At 45.3% G+C, this 14,988-nt stretch overlaps 1 non-coding gene across 1 annotated transcript; it reads left to right on the top strand.

Annotated features, from left to right (window-relative positions):
- The first annotated feature begins 801 nt into the window (after positions 1-801).
- On the top strand, positions 802-872 carry trnag-ccc (transfer RNA glycine (anticodon CCC)). The gene has a single exon. It is a non-coding gene; the product is annotated as a tRNA-Gly (tRNA).
- The last annotated feature ends 14,116 nt before the right edge of the window (positions 873-14,988 follow it).

Genomic DNA, 14,988 nt, shown 5'->3' with positions numbered 1-14,988 from the left:
TCGGCACCCTCACTGGCCAGTTTTGGGGCTGTGCAGGCAGGTGTGGAGGTAGGAGGGAACTGGTCATGACTAAACTGGGATAAAACTGGATAAAAAAGCAAAAAGTGTAAATGAAAAAAAAGTGCAATGACAAACTATACCCTACACACACACACACACACACACACACACACACACTCAGTCTGAATGTCTGTACCCTACACACACACACACACACACACACTCAGTCCTAATGTCTGTACCCTACACACACACACACACACACACACACACACACACACACACACTCAGTCTGAATGTCTATACCCTACACACACACACACACACACACACACACACATACACACACAGTCTGAATGTCTGTACCCTACACACACACACACACACACACACACACACACAGTCTGAATGTCTGTACCCTACACACACACACACACACACACACACACACTCAGTCTGAATGTCTATACCCTACACACACACACACACACACACACACACAAACACACTCAGTCTGAATGTCTGTACCCTACACACACACACACACACACACACACTCAGTCCTAATGTCTGTACCCTACACACACACACACACACACACACACACACACAGTCTGAATGTCTATACCCTACACACACACACACACACACACACACACTCAGTCTGAATGTCTGTACCCTACACACACACACACACACTCAGTCTGAAGGTCTATAACCTACACACACACATTCAGTCTGAAGGTCTATAACCTACACACACACATTCAGTCTGAAGGTATGTACCCTGCACACATGTTGGCGCCGCTGGTGTAGTGGTATCATGCAAGACTCCCATTCTTGCGACCCGGGTTCGATTCCCGGGTGGCGCACAGATCTTCACCAAGAAGGTTTGATTAGCATTTGCATGAGCTGTGGTCTAGAGCTGGGGTGGGCAAATCCGGTCCTGGAGGGCTGTGGTCCTGCTGTTTTTCTTGTCCACCAACAAAATACAGTCTCTGATTGGCTGAAGAGCATGCACACCTGTTTTCAAAGTGAAAATCAACAGGTAGCTAAGAGGTGAAAACAAAAACCAGCAGGACACCGGCCCTCCAGGACTGGATTTGCCCACCCCTGGTCTAGAGGTTAGAACCAGGTCCGACTCCCAGGACTGTCCATGGGCGAGGCACTTAACCTGGTGTGTGTGTTGACTACCGGTGTGTTGGATGGGTTAAATGCACAGTCTGAAGGTCTGTACCCTCAGTCAGGTGAAAAGACTCCAATAAACATGTATCATAATAACCACTACACACACACACACCCTCAGTCTGAAGGCCTATACCCTACACACACACACACACACACACACACACACACACACACACACACACACACACACCCTCAGTCTGAAGGCCTATACCCTACACACACACACACACACACACACACACCCTCAGTCTGAAGGCCTATACCCTACACACACACACACACACACACACACCCTCAGTCTGAAGGCCTATACCCTACACACACACACACACACACACACACACACACACACACACACACACACACACACACCCTCAGTCTGAAGGCCTATACCCTACACACACACACACACACACACACACACACACACACCCTCAGTCTGAAGGCCTATACCCTACACCAGGGGTCTCAAACTCTGGTCCTGGAGGGCCGGGGTCCTGCTGATTTTTGTTTTCACCTCTTAGTTACCTGTTGATTTTCACCTTGAAAACAGGTGTGGGCACTCTTCAGCCAATCAGAGATTCTATTTAGTTGATCTACAAGAAAAACAGCAGGACCCCGGACCTCCAGGACCGGAGTTTGAGACCCCTGCCCTACACACTCAGTCTGAAGATCTAAATCCTACACACACACACACTCAGTCTGAAGGTCTATACCCTGCACACACACATTCAGTCTAGAGGGATCAGCTCTGATGAGGAGAAGAGAGAGGATCCCTTTCTGTGAGTGAACAAAGACCAGTTGGCTTAGAATTCTTGAGACACACCAGTTCATGGTTGTAACTCTGTATTTCAATTAGCTGTATCACAGAAAACCTCACTATACCAGACACTGCTACTATACACTATATGCCAGTGGCTCAGAGCAGGGGCCTGCAGGAGGTCTGGGCAGGAGGGACAGGAGTATATAGGCCTCATTCTGGGAGCAGATGCTTGGGACTGCACCTTGTAGACCTTAGAATGGAGACCCCAGTGTTGGGGCAGAGAAGTGAAGTCAAAAGATAAAAGAAAAGAGGGAACAAGATTGTTAAACGAACTGAAACTCGTGGTAGAATTCCAGTGCAGCACTGGCATTAATAGCTGTGCAACTAGCACTTCTAATACAACCAAGCAAAAGCAAAAAGCAAGGACACAGCTTTTTCTCCAAATTTGGCTGTAAAATCCGTGTAAAATCACAGGTCTCTACCATGAGATGATTCCAGCACCAGTCCAGCAGAATAAAGACTGTCCAGAATAAGGACTGTCCAGAATAAGGACTGTCCAGAATAAGGACTGTCCAGAATAAAGACTGTCCAGAATAAAGACTGTCCAGAATAAGGACTGTCCAGAATAAGGACTGTCCAGAATAAAGACTGTCCAGAATAAGGACTGTCCAGAATAAGGACTGTCCAGAATAAGGACTGTCCAGAATAAAGACTGTCCAGAATAAGGACTGTCCAGAATAAAGACTGTCCAGAATAAGGACTGTCCAGAATAAAGACTGTCCAGAATAAGGACTGTCCAGAATAAAGACTGTCCAGAATAAAGACTGTCCAGAATAAGGACTGTCCAGAATAAAGACTGTCCAGAATAAGGACTGTCCAGAATAAGGACTGTCCAGAATAAAGACTGTCCAGAATAAGGACTGTCCAGAATAAGGACTGTCCAGAATAAAGACTGTCCAGAATAAAGACTGTCCAGAATAAGGACTGTCCAGAATAAGGACTGTCCAGAATAAAGACTGTCCAGAATAAGGACTGTCCAGAATAAGGACTGTCCAGAATAAAGACTGTCCAGAATAAGGACTGTCCAGAATAAGGACTGTCCAGAATAAAGACTGTCCAGAATAAAGACTGTCCAGAATAAGGACTGTCCAGAATAAGGACTGTCCAGAATAAAGACTGTCCAGAATAAAGACTGTCCAGAATAAGGACTGTCCAGAATAAGGACTGTCCAGAATAAAGACTGTCCAGAATAAGGACTGTCCAGAATAAGGACTGTCCAGAATAAAGACTGTCCAGAATAAGGACTGTCCAGAATAAGGACTGTCCAGAATAAGGACTGTCCAGAATAAAGACTGTCCAGAATAAAGACTGTCCAGAATAAGGACTGTCCAGAATAAAGACTGTCCAGAATAAGGACTGTCCAGAATAAGGACTGTCCAGAATAAAGACTGTCCAGAATAAGGACTGTCCAGAATAAGGACTGTCCAGAATAAAGACTGTCCAGAATAAAGACTGTCCAGAATAAGGACTGTCCAGAATAAGGACTGTCCAGAATAAAGACTGTCCAGAATAAAGACTGTCCAGAATAAGGACTGTCCAGAATAAGGACTGTCCAGAATAAAGACTGTCCAGAATAAGGACTGTCCAGAATAAGGACTGTCCAGAATAAAGACTGTCCAGAATAAGGACTGTCCAGAATAAGGACTGTCCAGAATAAGGACTGTCCAGAATAAAGACTGTCCAGAATAAAGACTGTCCAGAATAAGGACTGTCCAGAATAAAGACTGTCCAGAATAAGGACTGTCCAGAATAAAGACTGTCCAGAATAAGGACTGTCCAGAATAAAGACTGTCCAGAATAAGGACTGTCCCAACTCTGGTTCATACAGAGGCAGCCACTTCCTCCTCTCACCTGCCATCTCCATGGGAACGCAGCACACATGAAGACCCTCGCTATACCAGTGGATTTATGCGTGACTGCGCAGGTGACCGACTCATGAACTGGAGACGATGGTCAGAGTAACTGACCACTATGACTGAGCTTAAACAGAGGAAACAGATGGTCCATTGTGGTATGCACCTGTCACCTACACTAAGCTCTGGATTTGACTGATGAAACCATCCAGCCAGTTATATGAATTTTTATGACGCTGTTTAGGGCTCAGGTTGGTCACCCCCCCCCCCCCCTTCAATCTTTTCACCTCCCTCTGTTTTTCTTGATTCTCAGCTATAACCGGATCGGTTAGCCTTCCAGGGTTCTAAAGCAATAAATCAGTGCACACTTTTGTGAAGCTCCAGGAAAAACTCAGGCGCGTGCTCTGCCACATACATATAACAGTCACAAATAAACATGTTTGGTTTTCAAACAGGTTGGTGTAAAATTACAAGTCTGTAGAAATGAGGTTGCTAGCTTGCCAGTCTGTTCTCCATAGTTCAAAGTATTCGTGTGTGGTTAAATAAGAGATGGTATTTGGGGGGCAGTGTTTCTTTGGGAAGTGTTTCAGTGATGATGTTTTAGGGGCAGTGTTTCTTGGGGAAGTGTTTCAGTGATGATGTTTTAGGGGCAGTGTTTTGGCGACTGATCTAAATGCTACCCACAAAAAATTGAGTAACAGTTACGAGAGAAAAAACCCACAGTGGTTCCTCTTACTGAAAAAAAAATTCAGATCATTCTCCAACGGTACCGCATCCGTTTCTCTGTGGTCGCTGTGATGCTGTCATGAGGAGGTTCTTTCGCCAAACAGAATCCAGGGAAGCCCAGGGCATGCACTGTCAATCAAAGGGTGTGTGATTTTACAGAGCTTGGCATGTTTGAATCTCTCCTTTCACAGTAGAATTCAGCATATCCCCACGTTGGTGAGGCCATCTGCCTTGGTGTTGGAATGTTGGATTTGACCTGCGGCATCCGGGACTGGGAACGGGCCAGTAGGAAACTCAGCCGTGTTCTGGGCGCAAAATTCCAGGGGCGCAGAATTCCACCAGAGAGTACTCAGAATCTTGTCCATTTTAACAGGGTTTCATTTCCAAAGCTATTGCCAAAAAATATGTGAATAAGTGAAATGGCTCACGATGTCTCATCTGCTGATTCCCTGAATCGGAAAAATCAATCAGGGAGTACCATACGTTTGAATCGTTTCCAAGCAGATAAAACAAGCTTTCCTGCTAATGCTGACTCAAAGATCGTTTATATGGCAGGGCTGCTAGGTTAGCCCTTGTACCCTGACGTGAATGCTGTCTGGTGTTGTCTCTTTGCAGAAATTTGCCAGCCCCTGATTGGCTGTTCTGTTGTTTGGGGTTGGGGGCCTTCATCAACAAATCAGTCAAAAAGAGACAGTAGGCTAATTTAATCACGCTCTGGATTAAACTGCCTGCTAAATTTCTCCTTAAAAAAAACCCTAATTCTGTGATCCAGTAGTTTGGTTAATTTAATGATATGCTTAAACTGTGAAATAGTTTGGTTACTTTAATGATAAACTGTGAAATTCACTCTGCAGCCTGACTTAAGTGAATGAAGGGATAACAGCTGTAATGTCACAGAAGGGTTGGCAGGGGAAGAAGCAGTAAGTGGAGGAGTGAATTGGTCTGTTTAAATGCTTGATGTTACTTTTAAAAAAAGAACAAAAGAAAATGTCTCAGAATGAAATAAAGTCTTCTCTACAATTTGGCTGGCAACTCTTCAAGAGAGGTAGACATGAAGGGAGACAGGAGAGAAGGAAAGAGAGGAGGAAATGACGTCAGAGAGAAGGATATATAACATTAATAACATTATATAACAGTACATAACATTAAATAACTACACCTCACTCCCCCGACACCTGAAGAGGCGTACTAGCGACTGACGCTAGCGCCCATGGGTTTTAGCCTCCTTGCTAGCACGGTTCGAGTCCAGTTGTATACACAACGCAGAGCAGGTTACAACGGCACCTAAAAAATAAACACTACAGTGGGTTCATTCAGGTAAAGTCGGCTCGGAAGCAACACACATTGGAGAATATACATTTAGAAGGAGAGAGAAATTTCCTCAAGCCGGTGACAAGGCCTAAAAGATTACCGAGAGGGTAATTGAATCAATCGCTTTGGATGACCAGCCCATCGATGTGGTAGCGAATACAGAGGTGCTTTCAAATTCGGCGAACGTGCCAGGCGAGTGGGTATTCTTTTAACTTTTAAATTTGAACGTTTTTTGGGTCAGCATACTCCGACGACATTAATCCTCAAGGCTATTAACAACAACCGAGGTATCATTTCAAAACTGAAACACCAAACGTTTTAGCTGTATGTCATTTGTGCGAGTTAGCCTAAACTAACGACCACACAGAGCAATGCAGTCGCTTAACTAAGGACTGATAAGGATAGCATACAAAAAGAAGCTTTCAGAAAAAGTATCAACGACACTGACAGTTAGACAAGTCAACCACTTGAATTACTGTAAGGAGATTAAATAAAATCGAACTCTTAGGTTTATTTTCTGGTACAACCCCCATCCTGGCACACATCTCCCTTAGTCCAGTGTACATGTTTATTCGCCGAGAACGACCTCCTCAGACCGTTTGTGTTCACAGACGTTAGCGGTGAGCTCAAAGCAAACGAAAAACTGTTTGAAAATGTTCGCGAATGTTTGCCTTTTTTTTTTTTTTTGGTGAAAACTCAAGTTTTCGACGTTTTTTTTTGGGAGCTTTTGGAGCCACGGTACACCCTACCCTCTCGACACTACATTTCAGAGACTGTCCTACCGAAACTTTACAACAAGGTTTACTTTGTTATTTTGTAAAATAATAATAATAAAAAAAGATAAATGAAAAAATTAAGGAACAACATGAATGCAGGCAATTTTTTCTTAATGCATTGCTATTTGGTTGTCAAGCATATACACTGAATTGATTTTAATACCTTTAATGTACTTGAAATGAGCACTGTGCAACTGTATTAACTAGGAAAATATCAGTATCAGATTGGGACTCTGTATCAGCAGATAATCAATATTAAGTGACTCGGATCGAGATCGGGGGCAAAAAAACTTGATCGGGACATCCCTAATTGATATTATATAACATTATGTAACATTACATAACATAATAACATTAATAACATTACATAACATTATATAACATTAAATGTGTTACTCCCATAGAAATTCACGTCTCTCTAATCTTTCTTCTGGTGGCATTGCGGTTACATCCCTGTCTCTTTCCATATGCGGTATCATACTGCCTTTGAGCGAGCACTGTGTCCATGTAGAGACACCCCCAGGAAAACAGGGACATTTCCAGTGTGGCATTCAGCCCTATTTCATAATGTGTTTCTCTTTTCAACAACCCCCCCACCCCCAGACACCCTCAGACCCTATGTACTGAGGGCTCCATCCGTACACACACACACACACACAGACACACAGAGGAAAACTTAAACATACATGCACATTAAAATGTAGAAATGTTTTTTCAGTATCCTACATACATGACTGAGGTTACACTCCGTCTCCGTCTGCAGGGAGAGGAGCGAGAGACAGGTGGCTGATGTTGCTATACAGTGTTTTGTATTGAGGAGAGGAAGCCTGTTCTTGTCCTGAAATAGGCAGAAATTGTTATTGAGACCATGAGTTTGTTCTCTGATGATCCACCCGCTGTTTCATATGTGTGTTCTTGATTTCCCAGTCCCTCTGTAGACTTTACACTGACAGTCTGTCCTTTATAATATATCACACAGAGCTACAAATGGAATTAGATTAACAAGATCTGTTCTTCTTCTCCTCCAGCGCATTACTGTCCTTTTCCTCAATTACATTTAAGAAATACTCTAAGGACATCATAATGGTCCTAACCACAATCGAACCACAAGGAGAGCATTTCCCCCGACGCTTCATATATCAGACGGCAGGAATTATGCGCTTATTCCATTTTGTGACCGATACAAGTTTCATGAAGTTTCATTTTGGAGAAAAGAGTTTCCATGGAAGCAACACCAGGCAAAGTGGAATTAGTTTGTTTCATGAAAATAATCCTGTTTCAGTCTTTCTTTTGATGTGCCTTTATCTGAAATTGTATTAGAATTCGTGCAATCTGAAACTATACCAGAGAGTGTGTGTGTGTGTGTGTGTGTGTGTGGGGGGGGGGGGGCTGGAGAGAGAGAGAGAGAGAGAGAGAGAGGGATGGTTAGAGAGAGAGAGGGGTGGGGGGGGGGGGGGAGAGAGGGGGGAGAGGTAGAGAGAGAGAGAGGTAAAGAGAGAGAGAGGGGTAGAGAGAGAGAGGGGTAGAGAGAGAGGGTTAGACAGAGAAGGGGGGGGAGAGGGGGAGAGGTAGAGAGAGAGAGAGAGAGAGAAGGTTAGAGAGAACAACAGAGAGATAAAAGTGAGGCTGAATACAGGGCTTATCTCTCTGTCATATGCGACTCTTTCAGAGGTCTCATTGTTTGAAATGAGGCTGTTCTGAGCCCAGAGGAGAGAGAGAGGAAACGCTGACATCACTGCTAACAAAAAGACCCAGGCTGGTCCAGAGAACACACACTGCTCAGTATCATTTAGACCCAGGCTGGTCCAGAGAACACACACTGTTCAGTATCATTAAGACCCAGGCTGGTCCAGAGAACACACACTGCTCAGTATCATTTAGACCCAGGCTGGTCCAGAGAACACACACTGCTCAGTATCATTAAGACCCAGGCTGGTCCAGAGAACACACACTGTTCAGTATCATTAAGACCCAGGCTGGTCCAGAGAACACACACTGCTCAGTATCATTAAGACCCAGGCTGGTCCAGAGAACACACACTGCTCAGTATCATTAAGACCCAGGCTGGTCCAGAGAACACACACTGCTCAGTATCATTAAGACCCAGGCTGGTCCAGAGAACACACACTGTTCAGTATCATTAAGACCCAGGCTGGTCCAGAGAACACACACTGCTCAGTATCATTAAGACTCTCCATTTTGTCTCATTGTGTTTGGACACCCGAATCCTGCCGTACCAGCTCCCTGCACACACACCCAGGGCATCCTGCTGTCTCTGGGGGTGTGTGGCTGGCCACAGTGATCCTGTCCCCTTACAGAGCATAACACTCAGAACGATTAGACACAGGGGAAATACAGGCTGGTCCAGAGGGTGTGTGAGGAGATGGATGAAGGATAGTTAAAGGAGTCAGCAACTTACCCTCAAGTTTCCTCACCACATCCGAGCTTCATATCCCATATTCAGCACCGTTCTCTTTCTTTTATAGCCGTCCTGTCTGCACTATCAGCATTCAGTAAGGCCTGGAAGCGTTCAGTGCACAGACACATTTGAACTGCAGAACTCAGATCATTCTGGAACAGACACCTATTACCAAGCACTGGGGACCCTGGGAAACTCCCTGTTCCTGCTGTGTTCACTGTGATATGTTGAGTGACTGTGATATGTTGAGTGACTGTGATAAATCCAATTAATGTGATAATTGTGATATGGGTAGTGACTGTGATAAAGGCAGTGACTGTGATAAGGCGAGTGACTGATAATTGTGATAAGAGGAATGACTGTGATAATTGCAGTGACTGTGATAATTGTGATATGGGTAGTGACTGTGATAAGGCGAGTGACAGTGATAACTGCAATGACTGATAATTGTGATAAGAGGAGTGACTGTGATAAGGGAAGGGACTGTGATAATTGTGATATGGGTAGTGACTGTGATAAAGGCAGTGACTGTGATAAGGGAAGGGACTGTGATAATTGCAGTGACTGGGATAATTGTGATAAGGAGAGTGACTGTGATAAGGTGAGTGACGGTGATAATTGTGATAAGGAGAGTGACTGTGATAAGGTGAGTGACTGTGATAATTGTGATAAGGGACTGTGATAAGGGCAATGTTGCTCTTATTGTAGTCAGGCTAACTGCTGTCTGACAGTTGCTGTGGTTATCTCCATGACCATCTACTGAAAGAGTGACGCTAATGTAAAAGAAATGGAGGGCATCAGTCAACCACAAATGACATCCTGGAGGAGGAGTAATGTAAGAGGTGAATTATGGACATGTGCTGTTAGGAGGAGAGACAGAGATGAAAGAGAGAATGGAGGAACAGAGGGCTTGAACCTGTGAGTGGAACAGAAGACCAAACAAAGCTTTTAAATCTTTCTGAGAGTGCATGGCAAGTTTTGAGAGAGAGAGAGAGAGAGAGAGAGAGAGAGAGATTGCACATCAGGGCGCTGGAGGTCCCTCACTGGAGCAGGGCTGAGGATGGAACCTCAGGCATCTCCAACCTCCTCTCATGACTGCTGGCTAACACCGTTCACAGACAGGCTTTGGGTAAGTGCATTAGCTGTGTCTGTGGGTTTAACGAATTGCAGTCTATATGTCCCTTCTCTGGCACGTGCTCTGGGACACTGTCGTCTTGGATACGGGCAGTAACGTGAACACAGGGCGGTGGGATATGACCTCTGATGGAGCAGGCCAACTTCTCTGACATCACAGCGCCCTGTTTCTGCACAATTTCAAACACATCTAATAAATCTTTCTCTTCCCTCTGTAACAGCACTCAGACAACACAAAACACACTCCCCCCATCTATCTCTCCCTGTCAGTACCACCCCCCCCGCGCACCGGTCTGCACTGCGGGCCACGCCTCACTCATGGCTAGTGTGAGTGGATGTGTGACCTGAGTCGTAATCCGCGTAAAGACTGGTCCTCCACGCAGACTGTCCCAGACATGGATTCAGTCATTCCCTCATCAGAGAGATGCTCTAAAGAGTTAAAACCAACTTGTACGTGCCCTGTTCTGACCTGTCCTGCCTGTCTCCTGAGGAGCTCCAGAACCAAAAAAGGCAGTGAGCAGGCGTTCTGGGGCCGGTTCTGTGTGTGTCAGCCTGACTTGTCTCCCTCACAGCTGGCCTGCTTACACCTCACTCATGTTCGGAGATATGGCAGGCGTTAGCAGAGTCTCCTGCGGATTGCCTCACCCTCGCCCTCCTGCACTGCAGGGGGCTGCCCGCCCACGACTGCAGGGGTCTTTGAAGATTGTGTATGAACTTGTTTTGCAAGATTCTTTCCAACAGAATCTAGAAACATTTACCACTTTACAGAGAGAGATTTTCTCTCAGTTTGCAGGCTATAGTTATTTATTTGTAGACTATATTTATTTTATTTATTTATTTGTAGACTATATTTATGACACCTCAGAAGAGTTTGTTGGCTTTGCAAACAGAAAAAAGGCTTTGACATGAAAAGGATTTATTGCAGGTTTGCATAAAAGTTTGTGATGATGTGATGTGGAAAATTTGTCATCAGTTAGCACCTCACACTGTCAACACAGACCCCAACACTGTCAGAACAGACCCTCACACTGTGAACACAGACACTAACATCGTCAGTGTGGTTCCTCACCCAAAGACTCAGCCTCTTGTAACGCTTGGGGTCCCAAACAATTGTTCTGACCCGTTTGCTTTCGCATGGTTTGCAGAAAAACCATCTTACGACCCTGAAACCATTGTTTTTCCATGGTTCACAGAGACGCAGTCATTGGTGTGTTAAGCTCCCTGACGCTGCTGTCTGTTTACCCATAATTCTAAAGCAGAAGCCCAGAGACAGAATGAGAAGATTAAAAACTAAATCTTGAGCAAAGATGATAACATCAGCATTATACCTCTGTACGGAAGCAAATCCTTGCATTTTAATTCACATCTCTAATTGCATCAAGAGTTAATGAGTCATTGAATCAGAGTTCAGATTCATACACCATATGTATGGATGCACAGATGTTAATCTTACTTGGAACAGATGTTTTTCTTGCCATTCAGACATTATCTAAAAAGCATCTGAAGAGGCAGCTTCCAAAAAACGGTTATTTTTGTCTGTATTGGGAGCAGGGCCTGGGGTGAGGCGAGACACTTCACCAGATGTCTCCACAGTGCGAGTGTGTCCTCTCTGCCCTGTGTGTACAGCAGCCGGCTCTGCACTTGGCCTTGTTTGTGTAACAACATAAAATGTTTATGTAAGTTTTTGTTTTCTCTGTGCCATTGACAAACCCTCTCAGCCTGCTCCCAGCATGCACTGTGTCAGTCTGTATTACATTACGTGCTAATTAGGATCCAAGCTATTTCCCGGGGGGGGGGGGGGGGGGGGGGGGGGGGGGGCGTTCTACTTAACTGGCTTTCCAAAGCTCCTGATTCCCAGATTAATCTTTTCCAACTCGAGAACACTTCCATCGATCTGGGCCTCCGCGGACATCGGTCTCACATGGAGGTGATGAAGAGGATTAGAGGGGAGGCGGCAGAGGGCAGACGGGGGGGGCAATGTGGGATTGGGGAAAGGGAAGCCCCTGATGAACCTGGTCCTGGCTGGTGTGTGTTTTGGACTGGATACTTGTTTAATGAGGATGAGCGTGAATGTGTGAAGCTTTATGTGGCCTAGAGGATAATACTTTCACTCTAACCACACAAAGACCACAAACCTCAAACACAACATCAACACTCAAAGCACCAGAACACCAAACAAAACTGATAGATTTCATACAAGGCAAAATGAAACTGATAGATTTCATACAGGGCAATATGACAGTGCATCAAAACTTATGGATACATAGCATCTCTCTGCATGGATTAAAATCATTGTTTGGCACCAGAATCATACAGGACATTTTCCCAGCACTATAGAGTGGCCACATGGCAGGGCTGTGTTTGGGGTACAGGGCAGTGTTTGGGGTGCAGGGCTGTGTTTGGGGTGCATGGCTGTGGCAGGGCTGTGTTTGGGGTGCAGGGCTGTGTTTGGGGTGCAGGGCTGTGTTTGGGGTGCAGGGCTGTGGCAGGGCTGTGTTTGGGGTGCAGGGCTGTGTTAGGGGTGCAGGGCTGTGTTTGGGGAGCAGGGCTGTGTTTGGGGGGCAGGGCTGTGTTTGGGGGGCAGGGCTGTGTTTGGGGAGCAGGGCTGTGTTAGGGGTGCAGGGCTGTGTTTGGGGGGCAGGGCTGTGTTTGGGGTGCAGGGCTGTGTTAGGGGGGCAGGGCTATGTTTGGGGTGCAGGGCTATGTTTGGGGTGCAGGGCTGTGTTAGGGGTGCAGGGCTGTGTTTGGGGGGCAGGGCTGTGTTTGGGGAGCAGGGCTGTGTTAGGGGTGCAGGGCTGTGTTTGGGGTGCAGGGCTGTGTTTGGGGAGCAGGGCTGTGTTTGGGGTGCAGGGCTGTGTTTGGGGTGCAGGGCTGTGTTTGGGGTGCAGGGCTGAGGCAGGGCTGTGTTTGGGGTGCAAAGCTGTGTTAGGGGAGCAGGGCTGTGTTAGGGCTGTGTTTGGGGTGCTGTTCAGTGAGTAAAACACTGCATTGCATGTTCTCACTGTTCTCACTGTTCCCTTTCACTCCTCCAATTCATCCATCTTCCATTAGCACAGTCATCCTGCTCAGACGCTATGCAAGAACAGGAGCATTTCTGAAGAATGTACCAATTAATGTATTTCTGACAGTAATTATGACATTCCACAGTCATTATCAGCCCTGACATTATAACATTTCACAGCCAGTATCAGCTCTGTCACTATAACATTTCACAGTCATTATCTGCCCTGTCATTATAACATTTCACAGCCAGTATCAGCTCTGTCATTATAGCATGTCACAGCCAGTATCAGCCCTGTCACTATAACATTTCACAGCCAGTATCAGCTCTGTCATTAGAAATCTGAACATCAGCGTTCTGAACACCTCACACACACATCACCCTCCTCACACACACACCCACACACACACACACACACACACACACACACATCACCCTCCTCACACACCTCACACACACCTCACCCTCCTCACACACACACACACACACACACACACACCCACACATCACCCTCCTCTGCTGGAAGAAAAAGAAAAATGTACAGATTCTTTTTTCTCCTTAACACAAAATAGAGATTAAATGCCAAACACCTCTAAACTCACAGACTATCACTGCCAAACACCTCTAAACTCACAGACTATCACTGCCAAACATCTCTAAACTCACAGACTATCACCACCAAACACCTCTAAACTCACAGACTATCACTGCCAAACATCTCTAAACTCACAGACTATCACTGCCAAACATCTCTAAACTCACAGACTATCACCGCCAAACATTTCTAAACTCACAGACTATCACTGCCAAACACCTCTAATCTCACAGACTATCACTGCCAAACACCTCTAATCTCACAGACTATCACTGCCAAACACCTCTAATCTCACATACTATCACTGCCAAACACCTCTAATCTCACATACTATCACTGCCAAACACCTCTAATCCCACAGACTATCACTGCCAAACATCTCTAAACTCACAGACTATCACTGCCAAACATCTCTAAACTCACAGACTATCACCGCCAAACATCTCTAAACTCACAGACTATCACTGCCAAACATCTTTAAACTCACAGACTATCACTGCCAAATATCTCTAAACTCACACAGTATCACTGCCAGTTATCTCTAAACTCACACAGTATTATTGCCAATTATCTCTAAACTCACACAGTATCACTGCCAAACTCCCAGGCTTACATTCACAGTGACGAAAGAAATAGGTTTCCAGAATAAGCATTTTCTGGTCTAACACAGCTCCTCTGTGCATAGATGTCAACTTAACTGCTCATGTGATAATCAAACAGAATTTTTGTGTCAGTGGATTTTTCATGCACACTCACACACACAGACACACACACACACACACACACACACACACACACACAGCATTTTACAGGAACACACACAGCACCCTCTCCTTTTCTTGCGTGAGTGTTTTCTCCGAAGGCTGCTGCCTCTTTTAACTTTGCGACGGTGGAATCTGACATTTGGGAACGTACTGTCACGTAAGAAAATTCCTTTCTACCTCCGGATCTCTCTTTTGTTCATTAATTCCTTTTCACTTCCCGTTCTGCTTTCTTCATTGCATCCTCTGACTCCCTGTTCTCTGTCTCCTTCGTTAACTCCTCCTGAACATATGCCAGGGCACATTTTTGTCATTTGTTTGTTTGTTTGTTTGTTTTTTCTTTCTCTGCTGTCGTTGCTTGCCTAGAAGTCCTGTGGCCTTGATTTTGGATAAGTCTGTGT

Source organism: Chanos chanos, chromosome 3, assembly GCF_902362185.1.
Source record: "Chanos chanos chromosome 3, fChaCha1.1, whole genome shotgun sequence".
Lineage (NCBI taxonomy): Eukaryota > Metazoa > Chordata > Actinopteri > Gonorynchiformes > Chanidae > Chanos > Chanos chanos.
Note: the sequence above shows the minus strand (reverse complement) of the source record. Positions and strands in the feature narration are given on the sequence as shown.